The sequence below is a fragment of the Anas acuta genome, chromosome 4, assembly GCF_963932015.1.
Source record: "Anas acuta chromosome 4, bAnaAcu1.1, whole genome shotgun sequence".
Taxonomy (NCBI): domain Eukaryota; kingdom Metazoa; phylum Chordata; class Aves; order Anseriformes; family Anatidae; genus Anas; species Anas acuta.
In genome coordinates, this window is record NC_088982.1 from 51853825 (window position 1) to 51880942 (window position 27118).

The window sequence follows — 27118 nt, forward strand, 5'->3', positions numbered from 1 at the left end:
TTCACCGATTGAGTACAGGTGGCGACTTGTTTAAACTCTGAAGATGTAAAGGCTTAGTATGTATGACTGAAAAAGGGAACATGGCACAATAAAAAGTCTTCCTTTCTTTACTCATCAATCCTTTGGGTATTCCATGTCAAATAAATGTTACAACAATTTACAGTAAAAGTATACAGTGGAAGTGCCAACGTTAACACTTCTTAGGATTGGACAGGGTCCAAATTTTTCACACCAATATTTAATGTGAAGTAAAATGTCTTTTCCATTGGAAGTGTCAGCTGTAACATGCTTTCCTATATTTGGCAACATGCTCATGTGAAGTATAAAGTCAAATGCACATGATGTTCTTTTTATTTCAACCATGATAAATTGTGTTCATTTGTTTAAGTGCAAGTGGCAGTTTTAGTGTTCCTACTATAAATTTTGGTTAGCTTCTATTGACATGCTGTATTAAACTTAAGAAAAACAAATTACACTTCACCCATTTTAATTGACTAAATGTGTCAAAAACACAATAAGTATAACACGAAGGGTCAGAGTCTCAGACTTCACCATAATGGGTGTCATGGCAAGGATCCAGCTTTTTGTACATTTCATTTTTCATAAAGTTTTAGTAAGAGGCATACATTTAACATTCACTTCCACTTCAGATTTGTAGCTAAAAAAACCTCTCGTGTTCTGTTCCTCTTGCACTCACTCTAATATTGTTAAAAGTTCTTTTTTTTAATTTTTTTTATTTCTTCTTTTTAAGGTGATAGTACTGATGAATATTGATGATCCTCTATAAACATTAGATTTCAAAATTGACTTTGGTATTTGAAGGAATGAATTTGTGATTTATGTGGTACAAACGGATTTGTGTCAAAACCCATGCCTGACTGTGGTTAGGAATCCCTGAGACCACTTTTCTAAATCAATGAGTGTGGTTGAGTGCCAGATAAAACTTGGCATGCCTCGTTCTCAGGGGATTTGAATAGAGCCTGTCACTTTCAATGTACACATTTCATGATAAAGAATTGATGTCTATTTCTATCTTTCGGAAATCTTTACCTGTTTTCTGGATGTTAAAAAGTGAAAAGTAAGGAAAACCACTAAAAGATGGCATGAGTATTGGCAGGATGCCCCTAAACACTGAAATACCTTGATGGAGTTCAAGCCATTTGAATGTCTCAGAGTGGATTAATTCTTATGAATTATGAACAAGGGGTCAGCACTTGTTACAAGTGCCAGTATCCTCTTTTTTTTTTTCTTTTTTCTTTTTTCTTTTGTCGCTGTGTAAGCCCGCACCCACTGAAAGGCTTTTGCTCTCAGCCTGACCGTCTGCCTGGTTAGAAGCAGCAAAGAAGACTGGTTGGAGAACTGATTGGCTCAAGATGTGTGTAAGTCTTTCAGCAGGATTTATCAGAATTGAATGCCTGGTTCCCTTGGCTTTCCAGAGAATCCTTTCAACTATGTTGCTGGATATCAACAGCAGCAAGGTTGAACCAACACTAATAACACCATCTGCCTGTTTTGTAGCCTCCTGCAATGGCTAAGTATTGTCAGGCAAAGCCTTTGTCTGCTCCTGCTTGCTCTAGTTTGTACTGCTGCTGCTGGTAGAGTCCAAGTATAATGCCAGTGGTAAATAAGATGGGTCCAGATATATATTGGCAAAAAGCAAGGGGCTTGAAAAGGAGGTCTGGAAGGACCTGAGGCTGGAGGCGTTGAAGCCCATATACTGCTGGGAGGACTCCAGTGAGGAGATCAAAATCACTCTGAAAGAGTGGTTTATTCTTATATTCTTGCCAGTATCTTTAATTTCATTTGTAGATGTTCACAAATATACTCTTGTTTGGTGTGTACTCAGTGTTATTTACCTAGAGAAAAACATTTGCTGATCAACAAATTGGCAAATCTTCAAAAACCTTCTTGATATATGTGCACGGCACTCTGTTTCAATAACATGGCTAATTGTATGCCTACCCTTTGCCTTTTGATGGCTGAAAATGTAAGCTGTTAGAGTCCTGTTATATCAAGTCTGCTTAATCAGCTGATTCTGTATAGGGTGTGTAACTTCATGAGAATACGTACCTGATCAAAACTAAAAAAGTCAGTGCTGGTACAGCACTGGTCTCTGGTTCTATGACTGTAGAAATAATCCATATGAAATAAAGCCTTCATTGAGTCTTTACCAGAACTTTTCCTGTAATTTTGCTACTGTATAAGCGTTTAATCCAAATACTTCATTTTTAGTACGTCAGCACCTTGCTTTTTTTTTTTTTTTTTTTTTTTTTTCTAGACTCAGGGTTTCCTGCTGTCTTTCCTGATCTGCCTCTCTTTTACATAGCAGACCTCTTCACCTCTGCTAAATAACGTTCCTTCACCCACAGGTTTCACAGTTATGTCCTCCTTTAGGCACTGTCACAATGGTTAAGATACTTCATGGCATGCAGAGTTTGGAGCATTTTTTTCACTTGAGTTTTTGAAGATATTTGCTCTTTTATTCAGTCACTATGCTGTATCCATTTAACTAGAAAGTGTGAATGCGTGTGTCTTTGGTTTCAAGGTAAATTTAATTTGCTTTTTGGGGGTTTTACGATCCTGTCACAACTTAAGCAACTAGTTTCATAAACGTACTTGTAGCTGCCAGAGGCTGTACATTCCTCAAGACCAAAAGTACATCAACTGGAATCATATGTATGCAGGATCCCAAAGGGAACTTAAAACTTTCTTCATGATAGACCAAATGACAAAAACTCTCCAAAAGTTATAGTTAAGTAGGTAGGAAACTTAGCTAACTCTGTGAATATTGTCAACAGAACTGACTGTGCTGTCTAAAGCTCCATTTTCACTCTACTTTTAATGCAGAATCACAGAATATGTTGTTTTCAACGTTTGCCAATGTAACTGCAGAAAATCTTTCTTTCTTTCATTCTTTCTTTCTTTCTTTCTTTCTTTCTTTCTTTCTTTCTTTCTTTCTTTCTTTCTTTCTTTCTTTCTTTTTCTTTCTCTTTCTCTCTCTCTCTTTCTTCCTTTCTTCCTTCCTTCCTTCCTTCCTTCCTTCCTTCCTTCCTTTCTTTCTTTCTTTCTTTCTTTCTTTCTTTCTTTCTTTCTTTCTTTCTTTCTTTCTTTCTTTCTTTCTTTCTTTCTTTCTTTCTTTCTTTCTTTCTTTCTCTCTCTCTCTCTCTCTCTCTCTCTCTCTCTCTCTCTCTCTTTCTTTCTCTCTTTCTCTCTTTCTCTCTCTCTTTCTCTCTTTCTCTCTTCCTTCCCTCCTTCCTTCCTTCCTTCCCTCCTTCCTTCCTTCCTTCCTTCCTTCCTTCCTTCCTTCCTTCCTTCCTTCCTTCCTTCCTTCCTTCCTTCCTTCCTTCCTTCCTTCCTTCCTCCCTCCCTCCCTCCCTCCCTCTCTCCCTCCCTCCCTCCCTGATCCCTCCCTCCATCCCTAATCCCTCCCTCCCTATCTCTCTCTGATGGAATACTTCTTAAAGTTCAGCTGAATATTTTAGCTGGTTGCTCAGAGTTCAGAATTTAGTCTATCATAAACAAAAAAAAAATAAATCTTGAAAACCTCTCCTGTATCCATTCTATACAGCCTTAAAATTTGGAAAAGGAAAATATTCCATCTGCTCTTTAGAAAGTGCCATTTACTGGATCACTAGTGATATACCTAAACTTAGCCAAGTTAAACAAAGTGAACACCTTCCATCCCAACAACAGCATCAAAGAAACACTAACTGCTGGGACCCTGGCTTGGACTTTAACAGTTAATTTGCTGAGTATTTTGTTGGGGCTGAGCATGCTCAAGCCCAGAGCTGGCAGGCTGACAGGTTTCCCTGAACTGCAAATTCTGTCTATTGTGGGACACTGGTATGGTGAGTATGGGGACTGAAAGCAGAGAGTACCTCACTGGAGTTCTTTCTGTTCATACTGAGGCAGTATAAAGACAAAGAAGGAATTTCACAGTAGTGAAAAGGAGAACCAATTTAGGATTGTACATGTAATAGACTAGAAAGATGGAGAGGCTAGGACTGGGATCTGATACTTTAAATAAAATAAATCTGACTTTATAGTTAAGGATTATTTGATAATTTATATATAAAAAAAAAAAGTAAAGTTTGTACGTGGCAACTGAATTCTGGTTACTCCAATCTTCTAGTGCTTGACCTTGCTTTAAGTATTCCTTTTATATTTCTTGTCTATATGTTTTATGTTTTACTGTGTTTTGGTTATATACAAATGAAGTGTGTCATTGCCATAAGAAGATGTAATATTAATATTATATTGCTGTACATTTATAAAATCAAAATTGGTAACAGGGGAGTAGAGTTTATGGTGGGTGTAGAATGGAGCTCTAGGTCCATGTGGCTACTGCAGTCTTTCATAAGTTCAACTAGAAGTTTTCTATAGATGCAAACATTTAATTACCTGAAAAACTGTTCTCACTTTACAGTAGGAAGATGATTCAGGAAATATCAGGAACAACTATCGGAACTAAATGAATCTGTTGATCGAAGTCAGATAGGAGAGATGACAATGACTAGAACCAATCATAATTTTTATCTAAAACCATAATCTAATCAAAATATTTTTGTCTCAAACGTTACTTTACAGAAAAGTGGCTATATATCTGCAACTCAAATCTGGAAAGAAAACTTGTATACAATTTAGAAATTATATTTTATCGTCTTTTCCTTTGAAAACCTAAGCTAGAAGTATAAATAGGATATCTTAGTAGTTTTAGAAATCTTAAAAACACAGTTTTCTTTATTAATTGACTAGATTATTATTATTTTGGGTAAAATCAAAAGCATACAGATAAATATTCCCTTTGAAAAACAACTGGTTTTATTATACTTTTAGTGAAAACACTACCATGCAGAAGCCCCTGCCAATTAAAAAAGCACATTTTTACAAAAAGTGTGTTACCTAACTGAGGCAACCAAGTGCCAGGGAAATAAACAAATTCACACAATCCAACTCTAACAGAAAAACATCAGTGTCTCAAATATTCAAAAAAATATTTTGACCATTTAGTGTAAAAGAACCATGACAAAACTATGAGTGCCACTGGAGCTTTCTTTGAAAGTGATAATACAGGCTTTCCTAATTCTCTTTCACCTCAAGGTTAAAGGCAAAACCCAGTTGGATTTCACTGGAGTCAAAGTCCTGCTGTTTTTAATATAACCATATGACTAGCTCATGTCTTCCATTGTAAAACTCTTGAAAATATTCTTTGTTGTAATATAGGTGTTTCCAGGGGTCTCTCCCATGAGTTTTTTTTTTTGCTACACCTAGTGTAGCAAAGTATTAAAGTGCCTTCACATTCACATATATATGTACATGCACACATGCTCACAAACACTGCTCTGGCTGCAATTGAGAAGTGGCTTCATCTTATGCATTGCTGTATGAGTATAGAAATAATTATCAGATTTATCTGCTCTTGTCTAATGCAGTGAGGAATTTGTCTTTTGGCCAAGGAAATGCAGGGATGCTGCTTATGTTCTCATAGCAGCAAGGGCTCCAGCCCCTTTGGAAATTAGTCAACAAAAATATTATTATAATGCACCTGTGCAGGCTTGACTCTATATGTATGAGGTTTAACAGGGATTGGTAGGCAGAAACAGATTACCCCAATCCCATGAGCCTCTTCCACATTTGCTGGGAGACTATTTTTTCCCCAAAGCTCACACTACTTAAAACCCAAACACATACCAACAGTAATGAATGATCTTCTTTCACTCAACTAGGCATTAGCCACTTCAAGATCTGTGAAGTATGAGAAGCTTTTACAAGTATTTATATCAAATTCCTAAGTGGTTTATTACAGGAAAAAGATTTTTTTTTCTTATTATGTGTGTTATTATTATCAATTTATAGAGTGCTGCTGTTGCTGGCAGTGCTGAACCATGGAGAGAGACAGTTTTTCCTGCATAAAATTAACTGGAATGAGCTGAAATGTTTTCCTAATTGAAACATTTACTACATCAGGAAAACATGAAATTTGTGGGTATTTATTGACAAAAGCATACTGCGGTGAATTTAACAGGTTTGATAAGGTATGAAATATGGGATTGCTGTAGCACTGCTGGGGTAATACACAGCTGTACCTTCTGGTGGTGGGCACAGCTGACATCTTTGATGAGATTGCCTGGAAAGTACCCCTTGGATCTTGTGGTTTGGAAGTACTCACACAGCTGTAGGATACATAAATTAGCCTCAAATATGCATTCCACGTTAAGGAGTGCACATGATAGGTTTCTCAATCCATCCAACTGGAGTTGCACTGCTCTGTGAAGAGTTAAGTAGCTTAACAGGGTGACATATAGAGATACCAAAGCCAGCTCATTAGGGTATGGCTACTAGATGTTGTTTTGGGAAACTGGAGATCCCAAATTTATATGGGGAAGCTCCAATGGAAACATGGGTTCATTTGCCATGCTGTAGATCTGTTCACATACAGTGGTCCTTCATTCACAATGTCCAGATGTTTAACAGCCCAATTGAGCTGTTTTTTTTTTCTTTTTTTTTTTTTTTCCTTCCCTCCCCAGGGTACCAGATGTCCAGAAAGCACAAACAAACAGCAAAACTCTTCAGTCAAATAAAATCGCCAGGCTGAAAAGAACAACATATCCTCAGAGTAAAAGATGTGTGATAGCCCAGTTTATGGTAGATACATCTTTACATAAAAATAAGTATTAAGTGGGGTGGTAACATAAAGAAGATATTCAGGGCTGCAGGTTCTTTCTCTCACTGAAATCTATCAAGGACCTGAAAGCTTTTTGACAAAATCTGGCTCAGTGCCACAAAATTTCAGTTTTGATAAACTGCCATCTTTCTAGTAAAACACAGTTTCATTGGAAAATTCCTGACTCACTAGATTCATCTAAACAGATGCTGACAATATGGTTCAAACATACGGGATACATAGGAAGACAGAGCAAATTTCAATTTGTATTTGGACTCCAACCCTACACTAAGAAATGTGTAGCCTCACTCCTGAGCACCGGTGAAGCCTTGATGTGGGATTGGGGTCATGGTCATGGTCAGTTACTATTGAAATTCTTCCCAGAAGAAATTTGTAGGAGCCTCGGCATAATTCTGCCATCACATTCTCACCTCTGCAATCCTAGCAAAGGTATTCAGTGTGTGCATTTTACCATATCTGCCGAGGCTGCAGACATGACAGTGTAGCTGGCAAAGTTGCAATCCAGATGTATAGCTCTTCTGCTTTCCTTTTGGGATATTTGGCAGAGGTTCAGTGATGTAACAGTGTACTGCCTTCTAAACCTTGATGCACATGACAGACCAAGACTAATGGTTTCCTTTATATCTGGGGCTGAATACCATTGTTGGCTTTGAAAATTCCAAGAAATGTAATTTCACTTTAGATCACTATAAATTTATAAGCTGTTGTACAGTGAAGAAGTAATCTCCTGGGAAATGAGCATAAACCTATTATATTTTCATTAACAATCTGTTTTCACCATTGACTTAATCCACATTTACTGTTGTGGAATTTGATTATGCACTATCAAGCACCATAAAACAATATGAGGTGTGTATCAAAACATCCATTTTACCTGGTCATGCTGAATTATTAATTTCCTTGGTTTAGAACCTTGAATCCTTTCTATCTAACTAAAAGAAAGTTATCTGGTGTGTTTACTGTCATCCACCTGAAAAGAAACATAGCCATTTCTTCTTCTTTTTTTTTTTTTTCCTTCCGTTAATGCCCTTTTTCTACAAGAAAAAAAAAAAAAAAAGAAGATAGGGAGAAGGGAAAGAGAAATTAAAATATTATTTTGATAAATTTAGCATATTAATTTGATTTGAGAGCTTTATGCTCTGCACCTTGCTTTTTATTTGGCTGCATTATTATCATACATTTAGACTTGCCTCCACAGCTCAAACCCGCAAAATACACCAAAAATAAATACTGAACTAAACAGAGTAACCCAATTTCATGGGCCTGTTTTAGAGGTATCTTATAATCAGTAGCTGGGGGAGAAACAGTTACGAAGGTTTTAAAATTATCACATGTGATTTTGGAACAACCCTCTGTTTCAGCTACGAGGTGGATTTTTATTTCAACGTTGTCTGGATGACTATTCTGATATTTGGAACTGTTTTCTGTCATACGGACTGATAGTTTCTCCTCATGAGTTTGATAAAATTATCTATAGAAATGTCAGGCTACTCATTATGTACTTAATTATCTAGTGTTTTTGCATTTTTCCAATAGAATGAAATGATTATTTTTACCATTAAGGTGGGAAGTCAGTTATTTTAAAACAGGCTCATTGATTGACATTAAGTAAATCGAATATGCTAAATTGCATATAGATTTCAAATAATTGGCTAGTGTTTCATAGCAGCTGCAGTTAGAGAGGACTGACATGAACTTAATGTTAGCGTTACAGTTTTGCAAATAATATTTCCAAACCTGCTAGCTGCAACAGGTTTTTAGCAAAAATCAGTTCTGTTGATGTTAGCCACAACGTTTTAAAATTTGCCAAAGAATCTGTGAAACACATAGTGATGTGACTGTACAAAATATTTTACACTACCAATGTACCAGGAGGGAAATTAGGGTTAAAGAGAAGTGTTTAAATGCAAGGGAGATATTTTATGTATGAGAAGTGTTGCACTTTCTTTATTATTATTCAAAATGTATCTAAAAATATCAAAAAAAAAAAAAAAAAGAACAAAAAGAGCTCCTCTTCATGTTCACAAGTTTTCTATTTAGCAGCTTGCCTTTACCTACTTTGATAATAATACCATGTACAAGCACAGGGAAAAAAGGGGAAAGGTCTTGGAAGTTATATTGATGAACTATGTGTGGATCCCATAGCTGGCATAAAATATCTTGTTTGGGCTGTAAAAATATATTAGTATGTCATGTTATCTTCATAAATTCTTCTAACACATAAGGTGGGTAGTGTCCCCCTGAATCCCAGGACTCATTACAATTTCTGCTTGCTCTTCCCATCCATCAGCCTCTCTGTCACACAGAGCAGGCGTGCGGCTGGGGCCAAAGCATTACAGTTCTGGAGGGGTAGATACTGAGTGAGTTATTAGCTGTGGCAGACAGCCCTGTTCCCAAACACTCCTGAGAAGGTTCTTCGCTTAGGAAAGCAACAATTACAATGGCATTTCCAACCTGGAAGACTCTGGATACAGCCTGTTGGTTTTTGTTTTTTCCTTTGCAACAACTCTGATTAGACATTAATCATGATTTCCAGAGCTTTCCAAAGTTCACCAGAGAAGTTCAAGTGTTTCAGATGTTCACTAGTGTTCATATTCATTGAGCAGGCTGGCTTGCATACAGCTCTATCCTTGTTTGTAGGAAAACTATATATTCTGTTTCTGTCTGAAAAGCCAGATTCTGAGACCCCAAGAAACTGAGAATTTGGGGCTCTGGTGCAACATCAGACTGGAACAAATTAATACATTAACAACCCTGCTTTACACAGTTGGAAGAATTTAGAAGTACCAAAACACTTTCCCTTTCATATATGTATTTTTCTTTTGTGTTTCTCAAATTTGCACATTTTAAAATAGATATGCTTAAGAGGATTTATGATCTATTTGCACTGATGATGAACATCTGATTTATTTCAAATAAAGGTGTTATTTTTTTCTATTTGGAGGTGGGGAGATTTGAATGCTTTTTCAGACAGCTACTGTGAGATTAAACAAATTAAAGGTATTATTTAAAAGTGATGTTGATTGATTTTGATCAAGGAAGCCTGAATGATCTAGAGATCTTATTTCAAGTTACTTAGGGTCTAAATCACTTTTGAAGAGAAATTAACTAATGTTGGCCTGTAATAATGTTTAAGATTTAAATCCTAAACATTTAAAAATAACCCTGTTTGTTGTTTATGATTTCACTGATTTAGTATGATGACGTGACCTTTGCTTTTTGTCAGTTCAGCTTTGCTGTTTCACTACAGCAAAAAATGCAGAACGAAAATTGGTGACAACTTTCTATCTGCTATTAATTCACTGTGCATTATCCACAGTGAGATCAGGAGGATCTCATAGGAATTTTTAGTGAAAATATCTTTGTTTTAATCTTTTCAGGAAAATGCTTAAATTATATTTCATTGTTATGTTCTTATAACTGCAATTTTTATCTAAACAACTTAAATCTGTCAGCTGTTTAGATTATCATTATAGCATATTTATAGATGGGAAAATACCCAAGAAATGTTATGATAAAAATAAGAATAGCAGTCTAAAAAGAAAACATGGGTCAGTTTATGAGATTGTATCATGAAGTGTGTTTCCTTTGATAGTAGAGGAAATTTCTGTAACAACTTTGATACATAACCCTCAGTAGAGTGCATATAAATATTGGTCATTTTTAGAGCACATCATATATCACACGACTGCAGTTTTCATATCTTTTTAAAAATATATTTCAGTTCTAATTCTGCTCTCCTTCCACTCCCAAGCAAAGAGAACATTTAAAACTTTCTCACATTTCATTCCACTGAGCTATGAAGTTTGAGGGTGGAAGTGAGTTCATATGCTCATGAAAACTATTTTCTGTAGGCCTATAAATGAGAAAAAGATCACACTGATGCTTTCACTTAAGAAAAAAAATGCACGAGAATAGCATGTAATGATCTGGAAAAGTCAACCACAGTTTTGCCTCAAAAGTCAGCGTGGGTTTTGTAATAGTGTTCTTCCACCTGGTTTTCTTGCCTTCTGCAGTATGCTGTAGTTCACCCAACCTGCTCTAGAGACAAGTAATTTTGGAGAGAGGGCTCTCTTGCACAGTCACACCCTTTCTAATGCCTATTCTAGCAGCAAAGATGCGAGAAATCTTGATGCCAGCTTTCCTACCAAAGCAGCAGGCAAGGCTACAGAATTTTGTATCACTCCTTACATTAAATGATAATCTAAGTCTTGAGAGTGATAACTGATTTCCTAAGATAGAGGATAATAGGGAGTCTTGCTTCCTAGGTAATGCTTTTTCAATCACATGATCTGTGTTATCCATGTCAATTGCTAAACATTATATAATTTATATAATTACTTTTTTTTTTTTTTTCCACCAAAGTACTTTACTGTGACTTACCAGACATTCAGAAAAGACTCTTTCAAATGTAGACTCTATAATCAGATCAGAAGGAAACAAATCTCTCTCACTCTCTTCATATTGGATTATGTCAAAGATTAGCTTCTATTTAAGCAACATTGTATGAAGTTTTCCAAAGGATTTTCTTTTTAAACTACAACCATATGTTTTACTCCAATGAAACAGCTTACATATTGGGTATATGAGATTGATTGATGACATTTGCTTCAGTCATTTCACTAGTCATTTATTCAGTTAAAGTTAGGTTGAGAATGTTTATTAAATAATTGGCAAAGTAAACCATTGATCATCATTCCTTGCTTCTGGCTAGAAGGAACTGAAGAACAATTGCTTTAAACAAAAGTATACTAGATCATTATAAAATGAGTAACACAAGGACACTCATTATTGCTTTACAACTTCTTTATCATAAGACCTTATAAGAAATACATTACAGTTTCCCCTAAATAAAAAGATCCCAAACTAGGCTACAGAATGAGTAGTGACTGGACCAACACAAGCTTAATCCTGTGCCTCCCTCTTTGCTTTGTCTGTACTCACCAAAACAGATTGTAGCACAGATATCATCCTAATTTTCAGTTTTCTTCACTGGAACACAACTGAATGTTTGAAGTCTTTTTCCGTGTATTAAAGACCCTTGAGGAAACGAATCCAAGATGCTAGAAAGGCCACATTACCTCTCAAAGCTGCAGCCTCCTTCTAGATGTTCTCCCTTTCAGTTTCTCAGCAATTGAGCTTTCTCTGTCCTTGGTGATGTTTTCAATAGACTTAAGCTTGGTGTTTCCTGGCAGACTGCCTGAGACAATGAAATTCCTTTTTTTTTTTTTTTTTTCCCCAGGAAGGAAGAACAACTTAAGGAGTCATTATTTTCAGGTCACATGTAGAAAATGCTTTCTTTGATTTTGTCCTTCCACAAAGCAAAAGTATTTAGAAAAAAAAAGGAGCTAAAAAAGCTGATGAAATAAAACAAAAGTGTAAATAACTCCTCAATAACTCCTCTAAGGAGAATGGAGACTTTATATCAGCTTTGGTCATCTTACATGAGTATTCTCCAAAACAAATATTAGGTAATTCCTGAGCAGGGCTGAGGAAGGCCAAAAGGTGAAGGAGCAGGCATGCACAAGCAACATCTTCACAGCTGACTGGTATAGTATGAGGAGGGAAGGCTGCGGTTCGATAGCTCTAAGGGGTTATGGTTACATGACTGTACATCCACCTAAGCCCTTCACAGGCAATGAAGCTCACTGCAGCAGCTGTTCCTGTGTCCTCACGTGGTTGGGGCCAGCTGCTATGTCCTTTCTGTGTCTTCACAGTAGTCATGCTCAGCAGCAGGACTTCAAGCCAGGTTCCTCCAGAAGAAAAACTGCACTCAAGCACACACTGAAAGTATCCATCTATAGACATGAGGAAGATTCGCACTGCAAACACCATCCCTGCACTCCACTGCTAATGCAGATACCACAAGTAGGTTCCCATGCAGCCTTTTGGGCATTTGGGTTCTTTCTCAGAAACCACATAGTTCTCAGTACTGGGAGTAACACTACCTGAGAACAGTACCTGAGAGGTTGTTGTACTCACCCTTCAGCCATTTTGGGGAAAATATCTTAACAGCTGATTATGTGTAATCAGCCCAAACCATCCTAAGCTCTACCTCTACACAGGTGTATAGGAAATGCAAGGTGCACTGCATGGTAGGCTCCTTATAAATGCACAATCAAGAGTATGATACATTATTTAACATTTAAAGTATTGTATAGATATGAAAGGCAATGGCAACAGATACTAAAAATAACAAAAGAAGAATGCTTCAGGTTTTTTTTTTTCATTCTCAAGTAGCAGATGTCAATTTTGCAGACTTCCAGAAAGTGTGAGTAAAAACACCTTCAATAGCTCACAAAAGAATCAGTTCATAAAAGAAAGTGTTCTGTGATGATTTCTTCAGATATCAAGTTGTAATAAATTATAAAAAATATAATTTAGCAATTTTGATAGTAATTTGTTATTGTATTTGAGAACTTGTGGAAGGAGAGTTATAACTTTTTGGAATATTAGACAATGGCAAACATAGAAACTATTTTTTTAAAAGTGGCTTTTGGATTTATAGATCAAAATCAACCTGGCTTCCATTTCCTGAAAACACTAGACCAAATAATGTCTGTAAGCAGAAATACAAGTACAAGGTGATAAGAAACAGCTCATAAGGATTTGTCAGGAATAAATACTGACAAGAAATATCAATTAGATTCCTCTTGCTAATGGTTTAGTGAATAGGAAGGAGCAGTAGATATTGTATGGTTTGACAATAGAAGTTTTTGATGTGGTCTCAAATGGCATTCTCAGAAGCAAAGTGTTAACATACTGAGCAACTGAAACTGTTATCAGGTGGGTGGACAATGGGTAAGCTATACTGTCAGAATAGCTATAGTGTCATTGTCAGGCTGGAAGGGTCTATCACCTAGTGCTTGGGGAAATCTATTTGGGGATCAGGGCTACCATCACTGGAAGTCTTTGGAAAGAGTATATATATTAGTCTGTACAGGCCATCAAGTAATTTGAAGAGTCCAGATTAGTATTCAAGGTGATCTGAACATACTGGAGAGGTGTAAATAGGATGTAATTTACAAAGTATACTATACCAAACTACTCTGGAGCAAAAATAAATCAGTCATGTAACTGCAGGAAGTGAAAAAACAAAATAAGCAGTTCTGCATGGATGATCAGTGGATGTTATGGTATATATCTAAATGATTAGAAATGTGTAGAAATATTAAAAAAAAAAAAGTTATTGTCATATTTATTGAGATATACACAAAGAGTTGTGAAGACATATAGTAATATGGACTCCATGTGTGTTGCTCTGCACTTTAGACTAGGGCATAGTGACCATAAAAATAATTTGGAGCAACAGAAGGGTACTGGCAGGACAAACATGAATGATCAGAATGGTCAGAGAATGATACAGAAAAAATGAACTGGAATCAAAACAAGGCACAGTATACACAGGATAGCAGCATTTACATACACAGAAGTTTCTGGAGAAGGAAAGAAAAAAAATGCTCTCCAACAATAATAGAACCAAAAGTAATGGACTCAGTATGGAATAAGAGAGACCTGTCAAAGAACCACTTTGAAAAACTTTCACTGGATGTGGTCAAGACACTCTTGATACTGCTGTGGGACAGGGATGTGGTTTCTTCTAGTCTGCTTTATTTTTTATTTTTTATTTTTAGAAAGAATTATTGTTGTGTAAGACAACAGAAAACATGCCTTCTATTAATTTACATATTTGGGTGTTATTTTCAACTCATAATATACCAGAATTGATATAGTAAGACAATAGAACTCCTACTTGGGCATAATTAAGTATGCTATCTAATAATGCAGATGATTTTAGCAGAATTACGCATTTCAAATTTAAATCACCACCAGTATTTAACATCCCCAACAACACTGTAAGATAATTTCTTGAGGAAAGGGCAGAGAAATAAACTTTTTACACCCGAATAGGTGAAGTTGTCACCAATTTCTTGCATCAATGTGATGCACAGAATCTGTCCATTCAGGAAGTGAATGAGATGATTTCTGCACAGGGAAGACCAGACTTCACATTTAACAGAGAGTTCCTGGAACCGCCTCTTTTTTTTATTTCTTGGATTTTATCAGACTGTAAATCTGTTAACATCACCACAGTTATTCTTGTTACTGGTTCAAATGTGAGAGGACTCATTCTCTTGTGCTGTGTCATGCTGTCTTGTGGCAGCTTCCCCCTAAGTAGCCTTGAAGCATGACTGGCCACATTCCCTTGGCATGGGAACTCACTTGGGAGTGAGTCCAGTAACTGGACTACTGATGGAAAAATCCTGAGCTAAGTCACAAGTAGAAGGATGATCTCCAGGGACTGTGAGTACCAGAAGCAGCCAGCACACATATCAGTGGGATAGCCTGCACCATCACGTCATGCCTTTCTCATGCAGAACCCTTTCTCTCTTCTCTGGCACCTGCATATCTGGACTTGGTTGCATATCAGCATTTGGGGCACCTGATTACCTGTTATGAGTATATGGACTGCCTCATTGCAGGATCCCCCAAACATATTCCTTTATAGCAACTAACTCCTATCTCCAGCCAAGCTGAAAAAATCTGTCAGGTTAGACAGGTTTTGGTAGAAAACAGTCTTCCCTACATCATAGAGAATAAGAAAATGTCAGAGTGGTGTTTTCTGTTCACATACAAAGTATTTGTACTCCCCTGCAGGCTTCTTTCCAAGCCTGTCTATGTCTGACTTTCCCTTCTCTCTCCCCTGGACCACAGCTGTGTATTTCAAAGGAACAAGACACTAAAGCTCCAGAAAGAGACACCTGATGTCTGACTGTTCATACCAAAACAGTATGCCTATGTCAGGAACACAAGTCAGAGTGACCTCAGTCACATCTGGATAATGCTTTTGTGCTATAGAAATAGAGTCACAAAAGAGACAAGACACTCTATTCTCACCCTCATTCCCTCATGTTGGCCTGGCAATATGTATGTCAGTCCAGGCAAAGTCCATTCAGAAAGGACCAGAGAATTTCCCTTGCATTCTCCTTTTGGAGAACAGGATTTCCAGGGAAAGGATTCAGTCATGGGGATCCCCAAAACCATAGAACTGTAAGAATCATGGAACATCCCAATCAGAAAGGGACCCACAAATATCATTGAAAGAAAATAGGCTGATACTGATCCCACAGTGAGAATATTACCCACTGCCCCGTGACGACACTGAGAAGCCTGCCAGCCGGTTTTCTCCAAAGCTGCTCTGAAACAAGGTGGCATTGAAATAGGATTTCTCTTGCCTTTAGACAAACTACTCTGTTCTGGCTCCAAACATGTTCTTGGATGTCATCCTGGAGAAGAAGAGAAAGGTGGTTGGAGACAAAGATGCTCAACCATGTTTCACTCACCTGCATTTTCCACTTCCCTTCTGAGGAAGGAACTCAGGGTTGCCCTGCTGCAGAAGACTCTGGTAGATGTCTCTCTTCTACTAGGAATCAACTAACTGAGATGATGCATGGATTTCTTAGTGTGTTTAGCCCTGACACATGCAGGAGGAAAATATCTTTCCTGACCTTCTCACCCTGGATTGTGTAAAAAGCTGTCAAGTTCAAAAGAAACATAGTTCTGGCTTGGTTGAAGAGCTTGATTTGCAAAATTCTTCTAGGTGGGGCTGAGAGCCAGCAACTGGCTTTGAAGACTACCTTGTCCAGTAATTTGTGTGACTTTGAGATGACTGGAGATTGATCTAAGGGAAGAATTTGAAAAGTCCTATCCTGTTGCTACAAGGTAATGGCAAAGAATAATGTGAGACAAGCCATGCCCCTTATGTTTGTGGCTTGTATTTAATGGGCCTGCCAAACAATATGCCTGTAAAGGTGTTCAAGGACTTTTAGAATAAATAGAGTCTTTATATAGTACCCATGTGGGTATACTTGGAGAAGGTCAAAGGTTCCACATAGGCCTGCAAGGTGAGACCTGAGGGCACATCAGCAGGAGAGGCACATGCTCAGGTGACCATTCAAGTTATACGTGTGGCCTAAAGCTCAGACTCTGCAGATGGCAGGCTGATATATTATGCTTCTCATAGAATGGGCTCCACATGTTAAGGAAATAATATAATGAGAATTATTCCCTTAATTTCATGAGTATCATATCCACATCACTGTAGCACTTGTGTGAAGTTCATATGAAATGCATGTACACTTCCAGTGAATATAAAGGCCGGACTAATTCACATCAGAAGAATTTTGCACTACAAGCTAGATGTTACTACCAGCTAGAAAATAAATTTGTCTGAAAAATTACTTTATCCATGTTTATTTAAATTTATGTCATACATGCTTATCCATGTAGATGCTATATCAATGCAAGTAAATAATGCTGAAAATAAAGAAACAACAGTCCAGTGAAGGGCACAAAAATAGTCTATTTGCTCCAAACTACCAATTGTAGCTGCAGTATTTGCATATGTAACAATGTATATACCAGTGATTAGAAAAATACATTAGCAAAGTTTATAAAACTTGTAATTTTGTCGTCAGAAAGAAAGTAAAGTTATAGCAGCTTCTGATGCACTGAAAGGAGTGTACAGATTTTGCATTATAAGTTACTTCTAATAAGTAGATTGTTTAGTTTATTGAGGAACATTTAAGGATAGAGGAAATGAATAAGCATGAAGTACAGCTGGTATATTAAAAAGGAACCTACATGACAACTGCCAAACACCCTGCAGCAAAGAGGTTTAATAAAACAAATAGAAAATGCATCAGGATGCTTTCTTTATTGCAGCATTTCCAAAGCGTAATAAAGAAACTAAACATGCAACAAAACTAAAATACTCATCCTAAATTATTGGACTGTTAATAAATCATACTGATGACCTGCTGTTAAATGCAAATAATTTTGTGAGCAATGAGTAACAAATATGAAAACCCATCTAAAATATTTGGTGTAGATCCTATTGAAGATAATATTATCCAGGAAGTAATCACTAAAATGATGGGAAAAAAAATCAAACTAATTTGATGACCTATTTGATGCAGCTGGTGGGGAACCTAAACAGCAGACTAGACCCTGTGTTTACTACTCTATGAGGAGTTCACCACCGCCAATAAACAGAGTGTGAATTCTGGGTGATGGCTTCTAATCAGTCCAGTATTACTCCCTGCATCGTTAAGGGTTTGACCCAGGTGAAAGTAGCCTCCATGGCTGCCAGCCCACACTAAATTAAAAAAGAAAATAAACCCCATGAGCCACTTGGGACCTGCAGCTACAGAAGCTTCTTGTGACTCCAAGAGCAGTATTTCCCCAGTGACCACAGAGTACTGGATGGAGAATGAACAGTCATCAGTTCAGCTGCAGAGACTGATTCATTTGACTCTGGGCTGTACCCGGAGCACAGGTTTTTCAGAGCACTACTAGGGGTGTGCATGTGTTCAGAGAGAGCTGTGAGTTTCTGATGTGGTTATGGCTTGTCCAGTCACACAATAAATGAGTAACAGAGCTGAGAATTGAATTCTCTAAATCCTATCTCCAAATCCCATTCTTCAATCAGTAAAATAAAGTAAAAAAAAAAAAATCCCTCTTTATAGGTGTTGGCCAAATCCATTTGCGGTATTACTCCAAAGTCCCATGATGTCAGAAAATCTTATAATCCATGAAAACATGGATAGTTTATAAATATAAATTTTGCTTGACATACAGTCCTTTCCGGGACCTTAAATTAATTCAAATGTATTTCCACAAATGTGTCTGAGTGAGACTTTTACAGAATGCTCCCATCTACAGGTTTGGCTATTAAAGATATGTTTCTGCGTTAAACAAAGTTGTCTTCCCTATTAAAATTGACAGCCAGGTCCATATGTTCCATAAAATAATGGAAGGGGTCACTGTGAACAGTGCTGCAATGGATCCCAAAGTTCCCATAACAGTTCAGAGTATGCTCTTGTAGTAAATTCACTGGAACCTTTCAAAGAATATTGCTTTGCAGCTCAGTATTACCTCTCACTTGCACAGAGTGGAAAAACCAGCCAAAACCAAATTCTGACATTTGCTTGTACGGGGATTCCAAATACATGCAATTGCTTGCTTGCCACTTCATGAAAAAAACAACTTTTCTGCCAGGATGGCTCAGGAACTTGTATTCAGTCTGCCTCAGTATTTCTTGGGTGTAGTGGTATGTTCTTGGTCCCTCGGTGTCCCAGCAATATCCCACAGTGCCAGCACAAGCACTGCTCTTCCATGCCATTGCCAGATTACCCACTGTCACCCCATCTGGCTATAGCCCTTGGGCAGTGAATGCAACATGTTTCCAATTGTGCCAGTCTGACAAGAAGAAGGAGCACCAAGATTCAAGCCTCCTGATGGGTTTGGCTGAGCAGGCATCATGAGAGCACATGCCAGCCACAAGCTGACAGGATGGCTCCACAAGGAAGGTGGCTGCAACCGCAGGAGAGCAAAAAGGTTGGGAGCTACCTTCAATATAAAAGGTAGGCTGTCAGAATAAGGAAGACCCAAATTTAAGAGGCTGAGAAGATGCAATCATTTTTTTCCAACGTTGTTTCCTTACTAAGAGACTCAAAGCAAGATGGGCATGAGCATTCTCTACTGTTGGAATTAATGTTGTCAAATTATATGATTGTGGACAAAATAACGTAAAGTTAATAGGTTCTGAGATGAAACAATAGTGGGCAGAAGTATCCATTGGATCTGTTATCTGCAATAGAGATCATTTTCATTATCTACTCTCTCAGTTCATACATGTATTAACAAGCAATTGGACAGAACGTGTTAAAGTTTTAAAAGACTGTGACCTGCTGTATTTGTTCAAGCCCCTCTGTCTTTGCAGGAAAGTCTTTTTGGCAATGAAAGTCCCATGTAGATGTAACCACTTAATCCAAAGCCACATGAGGGGTAGGATTCACTCATGCCCTCAGAAAGCAAGAAGAAGGTTTATTCTCCCTGCATATTGTGTCTCACCCTGGGTTCATAATTCCAATTTAGATTAAAGGCCAGGCATCCCAGAGTATTTTTGGATGTGGTCCCTAATAGCTTTAAAAAGATTAACTCATGTATTGTGTACTTCTGTGGTAGTTCATTTAGTTTCATGTCTTCTACCTTCTACCTTTTTTTCTCTAGGCATTATGTAAACACGGTAAATTGGCTAGTCTCAGTGTCATCTGTCTGGTTTTTCATACACCGAATTAACAGTAGAACATGCCTAAGATTTTACTGATGGATAGAGTTTGTCTGTTGGAAGTTAAATTACTCCTTTCCATTTGAATGCGAATGGGATTATTTTCATGTTGTCATCTAAATTTGAATTATTTGTAAAGAGTTCATATATCTATTTACTATGATTAATGGCGGCTTTTTACATAGAGTTTCTCACCAGCCTACCACTCTTTCTAGCTAATTTATTCCAATACAAACTTTACCCAGGCTTGGCTGTTGAGGGAGTTGATTCTTTGCTGGAGATTATCTTTTTTGCTTAGTTGATACTCTAAGCAAAGGCAGTCAGGTGCAGAATATTGCATCTCCAGCAGTTGTTTCCATCATACTGCTAGTTATTTCCTCTATGACCTTTTCATTACATTTGAAACAGTACTGTTGCCTCCTCCTGCCTTTCCACCTTTTCAGGAAGAGAGGTAAAGATGATGTTTTTTCTCCCCTGTATAAGAAAAATTCAGCCTGTGTTTCTCCTCCTCATTATCTTGTTAAATGTTAACAAGATCAGAAATTCCTTCAGATTCTCTATCCCAGATCTACTGAATTATCTGCTATGCAAAATAAAAATACACTCAGTTTCTGTTACCATTTATTTGTTACTGCCATACATGACCTACTGTACAACTTAATTCAGTCCTCTTGATTTTTGCCATTGTTCTGTTGTATTTTTGTAGATGGAACTTGTCTTTGCAGCTGATATGGAGACATTTGGGATAATTCCATGTTCTCCACTGCTAGCGAGTAGTTTTCTTCTCTATAACCTCTCAGCTTAGCTTTCCACTACATTTCCACTACATTTACTTCCCCACAAAAATAGTCGCTAAATTCCCTATCCTCTTCTTTCATTGGGGAATTATCCTCCACCATCTTAGATAATCAAGAGTCTGTAGCAGTCCAGACATATTAAAACTTAGCGATTTATTATAGCCAATGCTATGTGATTATAGTATTTTAGCAGCTAGTGCATTTCTTTTGTGTGTAAGCTGTTAAATATAACAAAGACCTATTGTGTTCAATGTGGGAAAGCAAATCATTTTTAAAATGTGATTAATTGTGTAAGTATGGACCTTTTAAGTACATGTGGTAAGCCCTATGCTATGGGAATGGCACTTACTGCTCTCTCAGCATGAGTCTGATGAAGTAAACAAAAAGTTAAAGTACAGCCTATAGTCTCCCTGGCATTCATTAGCATAGTATAGAAAGCAGAAACTAGCCACATTTTATATAAAAAGACTCTAGAAATCTGTGTCTACTTACATTAACATTAGTCAATTGGTGGGTGCCAACTATGCACATAGCATGTTTTATTTATAGGTCTATATAGTAGTCAAAAACATTCTATCATGGAAATGTGTTATTCATTAATTCATATTTTGCTCAGCCCTACCTTACTTCTTGAACCCATCCAGGTGTTTTTTAAACGATGAGGGTAATTTAATACCAAACAGCATTCACATTCACCCTATTTTTCAATTCCATGTAACTAAATATTTCTCCTGATTTTTCTATTATTTACCTTTAATTAGCTCACATACATTGCAAACTAGAACTTTTCTTTAGTTTTATGACAAAATTGTGCACAATGGTAAAAATGAATGTGGAATAAATGGTCAACTTATTGAATGGAGTACTTAAAATTAACTTTTTTATTTCTCAAATATCCATTTTTTATATCATCTAGAATGGTTAATAGTGCTGCAGATATATGCTTCTGCTGCTTAAATCATTTTTAAAAAATGTTCATTTTAGCTCACTGTTTCAAAACTCTGTATGAAATGTATTTGCACATTACAGAACATAGATCACATCAAATGACCTCAACAAATCCAGCAACATGCAATGTATATGTGTTTTCTCTAAAGAGGCTTTATAGGTTTCCATGACTTAACCTATGAGGTTTAAACAGATTTAAGGAGGAAAAACAAAACCCTTTTCTTGTTGGTCCTTTTTATCTTATATGTGAACTGAACATAATCTGATTTTAATCACGAGGAAAAATTAAAACAAAGTTAAAATATGAACAATATATCAATGCTAAAATGATGTCGATTATTGCATATTACTATATTTGTCATGTGAATCAGTCATATAGGTCATTTATGAACAGGCATAAGGCAATTTCTTCCATTAGCAAGGCATACAATCTTTGCCATTCAGTGATGTATGTAAATAGTGTTGTCAAAGTTATTTCTAAATACCCACCAATGGAGAGACAGAGAGAGAGAACACTACTGCTATTAAGCCTTCAACATCTGAAGAAATACAACAGTTAAGTCAGCAACAACTTTTTATACTTAGAGTTGATTAAAAATATCAACAGTGTAATGGATTTCTGCTGGGGTGAAGAATATTAAAATTGTGTAGAAAACATGTGATGAAAAATCACAATTTTTTGTTGACATCCTTGAAATAGAAAAAGATTTTTAAGCTAGACAATTGTTCTTTGTTCAACTTTTTCCCAATATTTTATTTTATTTTATTTTATTTTATTTTATTTTATTTTATTTTATTTTATTTTATTTTATTTTATTTTATTTTATTTTATTTTATTTTATTTTATATTTTATTTTATTTTATTTTATTTTACTTTTAAACTAATGACAAGACTGTCTCTTATCTTCTTCAAGTTTCAGTCCTCAGTTTTAGTTGGACTGAAAAATTATACTTTTCCTCTTTTATAAAAACTATACATTCTCAACAACTTACCATATCCTTCCTCAGGTTCACAGCCCAAGATAAACATGCCCTGTTTTGTGGAATGGTACAACATTATGGAAAGGCTTCAGGTAGAGGTAGCATTTCTTGACCTTCTCTGTAGTCTTTCCAAGAGGATTTCAGAGGAATTAACCAGGCATTTTAAGGGATAACCAGAACAAGTTTAGTTCTGCAAATTTCAGTTTAAAAACTTGAATATTGTATTTCGCAGTTTGACTTTTAGAACTCTTCAGCAGAGTTCTCTTTGCCCATTGCATTTCTTGTATGATTCTTTAAGCAAAAAATAAATCAGGTTGAGCTTAGTACACTCTATTTCATCGGGCTGTATGAGATTTAAGGGCTTGTCTCTTCAGACTTCTCCAGCTGTAGCAGCATAGCAGCATGCACGTTACAGTGATTCTACTTCTTAGCCCAGAGTTTTTAGATAGGAAAATTGCAGCTGCTCATGTATTTAGAAAAGTGAAAATAGCCTCATGGCCACATTCTGCAGAATGAGACGATTTTGTCTGATGGACTTATCTATCAGACTGAGAGACACCTGAAGTCAGAGTTTAGATAGAAACATTACCTTGGATGAAAGTTTCTTAATAGAAATTATAACTTTATCAGCTTCCTGAAGTCCAGAATAGACTTTCTGCTGCCCCAGTGAAAATCAGCCTTTCTTTAGTAGTTCATATCTATAAATCATAGTCATTTGCCAAACATTGACTTTAAAAGTTATGAAAAACTTTTGGGTCTAGTGTGCAACAGAGGCAGAGTTTTGGTGTCCATGTCCAAAACAATGTTAATTATTACATATCCCGTGTTTTGCTTTTATTCATGTTTGCATGTATCATAACCTTGGTTGAATTGAGCCTCTCTTTAAACCAGTTTAGGATATCTAGAAGTTCCTTGAGAAGCCTGGTTTCTTACACATTGGTAAAGGAACCCCAGAACACTTGGCAGCAACAAATTTCTAGCACAAAACAGAGCTCCAGAGCTACTTTCAATTAGTATAATAATTTGGAAAGAGAGTAACCATTTACCAGTTACATAATTAGTGATTAAAGCACTTTCCCAGGAAGAGGGAGACTTGATTTCAACTCCATATTTCTTTCTCTCAGCAGAAAGGGAAAGTCCTGCTTCCAGTGTTAAAAAGTTGCATAGCCTTGGTGAAGAAGTTGTGTCACTGAGTGAGAAAGAGAACTAAAAGCAAATATATCTCTATTAGTGAATATTACTGAAAAAGAAGCAACCTGTTGACAGTGGTTCTAATCTTTAGGCAGTATCAGTTCTTGGGTTAATTTTTGAAATAGAAAATACCTCCACTTTCTGTTGAAACTTTTGCTTTTCCAAGACGACTGTGTAAAGCCTGGTCAACATCTAACAGTAATGACATATCTAGAATATGCATCCAATATGCATCAGTGATTCTTCTTCCTGCAGTATATTGGCTTATTGGCATAGTCCTAGACATATGTAAAAGGACAAAAATGTCTTTTTGCACAGAAAGAGATGAGGAAAACATAATATTTTTTCCTGTCTTTGGTTAAATGACATGTATAATTTTGAACCTGATGGACTAAACCAAATGAGACTTACATTAATGATTAATCCAGTATTTTTCTGACAGGTGTTTAATACACAATTATCAAGTGGAAGTCCTTCAAGATACATGTAATCATTCCATTCTAGATCAAAGTGAAGTATACTTATTTTGATTTCTCATATGGTCTTGAGATAACCTTTTGTGAAGTGAGTCACATAAAATAAAGATTATGATAAAGAAGTAGATGAGACGTATAAAAGCTAGTAAAATCCTGTCTTCAACACAGCAAAGATTCATGTACACAGACAGCATCCATATAAGATGATTACATCGTTCAGTGTTTTACCTGACGTTCCTTAATAATGTTTACTAGTGAAGCTCAATCTTCCAATAATGTACATGTAAACCATTAAGTGGCAGGTGTTTTTCAGGTTCTACCACACTGAGATGCTGAGGACTTCCCCAATTCAGTTTCTGATTGTTTACAATCTCCTGCTGTGCCTGCAATATGCTTGAATTGTACTTAAAACACATAAATCTGCCTTCAAAGGCAGCTTGGGAGGCAGACGTGTGGCTAGGGAATTTTAAATGGAAGGGACAAGCAATGGCTACAAAGAGCTCAGTTTTTAGTAGTAGGTGTTGCAGTTTGTTCCAATTACAGCACACACTAGAGTGTGAAATGTTCATGCCAATCTAGTAAAAAGAAAAAGTACACGCAATGCTGAAATTAACACCTTTGTAATTACAGACAAGCTCCTTTACTACTACCCAGCAAGTGCAGCTGAGGCAGCTTTGGAGAAATGCAAGCATTACGGGTTGTGCAATAAGAAATGTGACTTTTTTTTTTTTTTTTCAGTCTGAGTTGGTAATTGGAACCTTCTTTGGCAGCCATATAAAATCATTTGCATTTTTGAACAGAAGAACTCAAGAGTGTACTACATCTATATTTTCCTAACTGAAAACCAGACAAAAAAATTTTTTTTTCAATTAAATGACTTGCATTCCCCTTCTTTCCCTCAAGTACCATTAACATCACAAAACTATACATTTGGCATTCTTCAACATAATTTATAGCTCTTTTTGCAATCTAGCCAGTAACAGACCATCATAGAGGCAAATATGCCTTTCATTTACGTTGAGTGAGCCGTCTCAAGACATGGCGAAATGAATAGCTGGATATTCACCAATAATCGCAGTCCTTTACTATTTACACACATTCTCAGTGACTCATCCAGGAAAATATCACTGAGTGTGTCTTTTAATTTTATTCATGTTTCCACTATAACCCTGCAGAGGCTTCTTAGTGCTTGTAAGATTATTTTAGTTAGCTTCACTTGCCAAACAGATCTTTCCCCACTTTATTATATCGTCATTATTATTTCTACTATATAGGAAGTATATTGCCACATATCATATATCAAAACATTACTAATGCCATTAAGACAATGCCAAGTCTAGTCACATGATATGCATGAAAAAGCAGTTCAGTTCTTCAGAGAGTCTTGAGCACTAGCTGTCCGGTTTCTGTGAAACCTGTGTTGTATGTGATGCCAAAGTCAGAAACAGACATCCTGTTCAGGACAGAAGAAAGAATTCCTCTCTCCTGAAATAAAGACTGAGAAGTACACACCTACTTGTAGCTGAGGACCTTTTGAAAAAACAGTAGGCTATCACTCAAGTGCATTTTGGATTTGGTTTATGTCAGAATAGGTGCTTCTGTCTAAGCTTTGATTTGACAATATTGAAAAAACTTGCTTCAGAAATTTTTTTACAGAACCTTTCTGCTTTTGTAGATGATTTTGTATAAAAAGGGGAAAACATGTACCATTCAATTATCATTCAAGGAACAAAAGCAAGTTACAGGCAACCTTAATGCTGTCCTTTCCTAATATTAAACCTTGCCTCTGCAGACTCATTATTCATTTGACAAGGTATCTCCCCATAATATAATGAAAAAGCTTTCTTGCTTTCTTAGTCCAGCTATTCCCATCTGCTGGGGCAGGTAACACAATGTGCTACAGTTCTGGTATTTATTGCTGATTTTTTTGTGTGTGTGTGTGCTGAAAGGAAAATGCGAAAAAAAAAAAAATATATTTTTGTCCTTTCTTTTCTCTAGTTTAAAGTTTATGATAATCACAATATACTACACATTATACAAAAAATTGGTGTGTAGGTTTTAATATTGGCTATCACTATTCACAGCAGTCTGACTATAATTAACTTAGGAAGAATTAGTACTCGATCTTCCATTACTGCAGTCCATGTTGCTTTTCATTTGTATATCTTAACAGAAAATATAGTGTATCTAGTCACCATAGGAACACATTCCCCATCTGTTGTATTATCACATTTTTTCCCCTTGACTTCTGTAGATTGCAGTCCTCTCTACTATGTTGTCTAGATATGTAGGGGCCAATTTCCTCTCCATCTAAAAGGAGTTATGACAGACATGAATGTAGTCCTATTTCTTAACTCTTGAAATACCATCACTTTTCACACACAAACCATTTCCAACAGGGTACCTGCAAACCAATTCCTCCCTTTCTAGCTTTTCCAGTCACATTTTTTTTGAAGCTGGTTGTCAAATGTTTTTCAAGAGAAAAAAACAGTTTCTCTTTGCAAAAATCTATACTCTGTTATGCATCATGAGCTCCCCTCTGACCAAGCCATATGGCTCATCATTAGAGTCACATGCTGTAGTGCAATAGGGGAAAGTTTGCCAAAAAGCTTAGCCCATATGAAAGCATGGGAACCAGGGGGCACCACTCAAATTCCCATGAGGCACAATAGCCCAATACAGATTAATGTTGAACTGACTTGAAACACAGTGTTTGGTTTCAGTTCAAGAAAATAAAACACTTTGATTTAGTAAGTCAAAACTAAACATAGACATTTCCAAATTGAATTATTTTGGAACATTTCATTCCAAGACAAAATTGTGATATTTCAACTTTTTGTTCCTTTTCTGAAGGAAAATAATTTTGAAATACTGTTTTTTCCTGTGGGATCTTTTCTGTTCCCAGCAA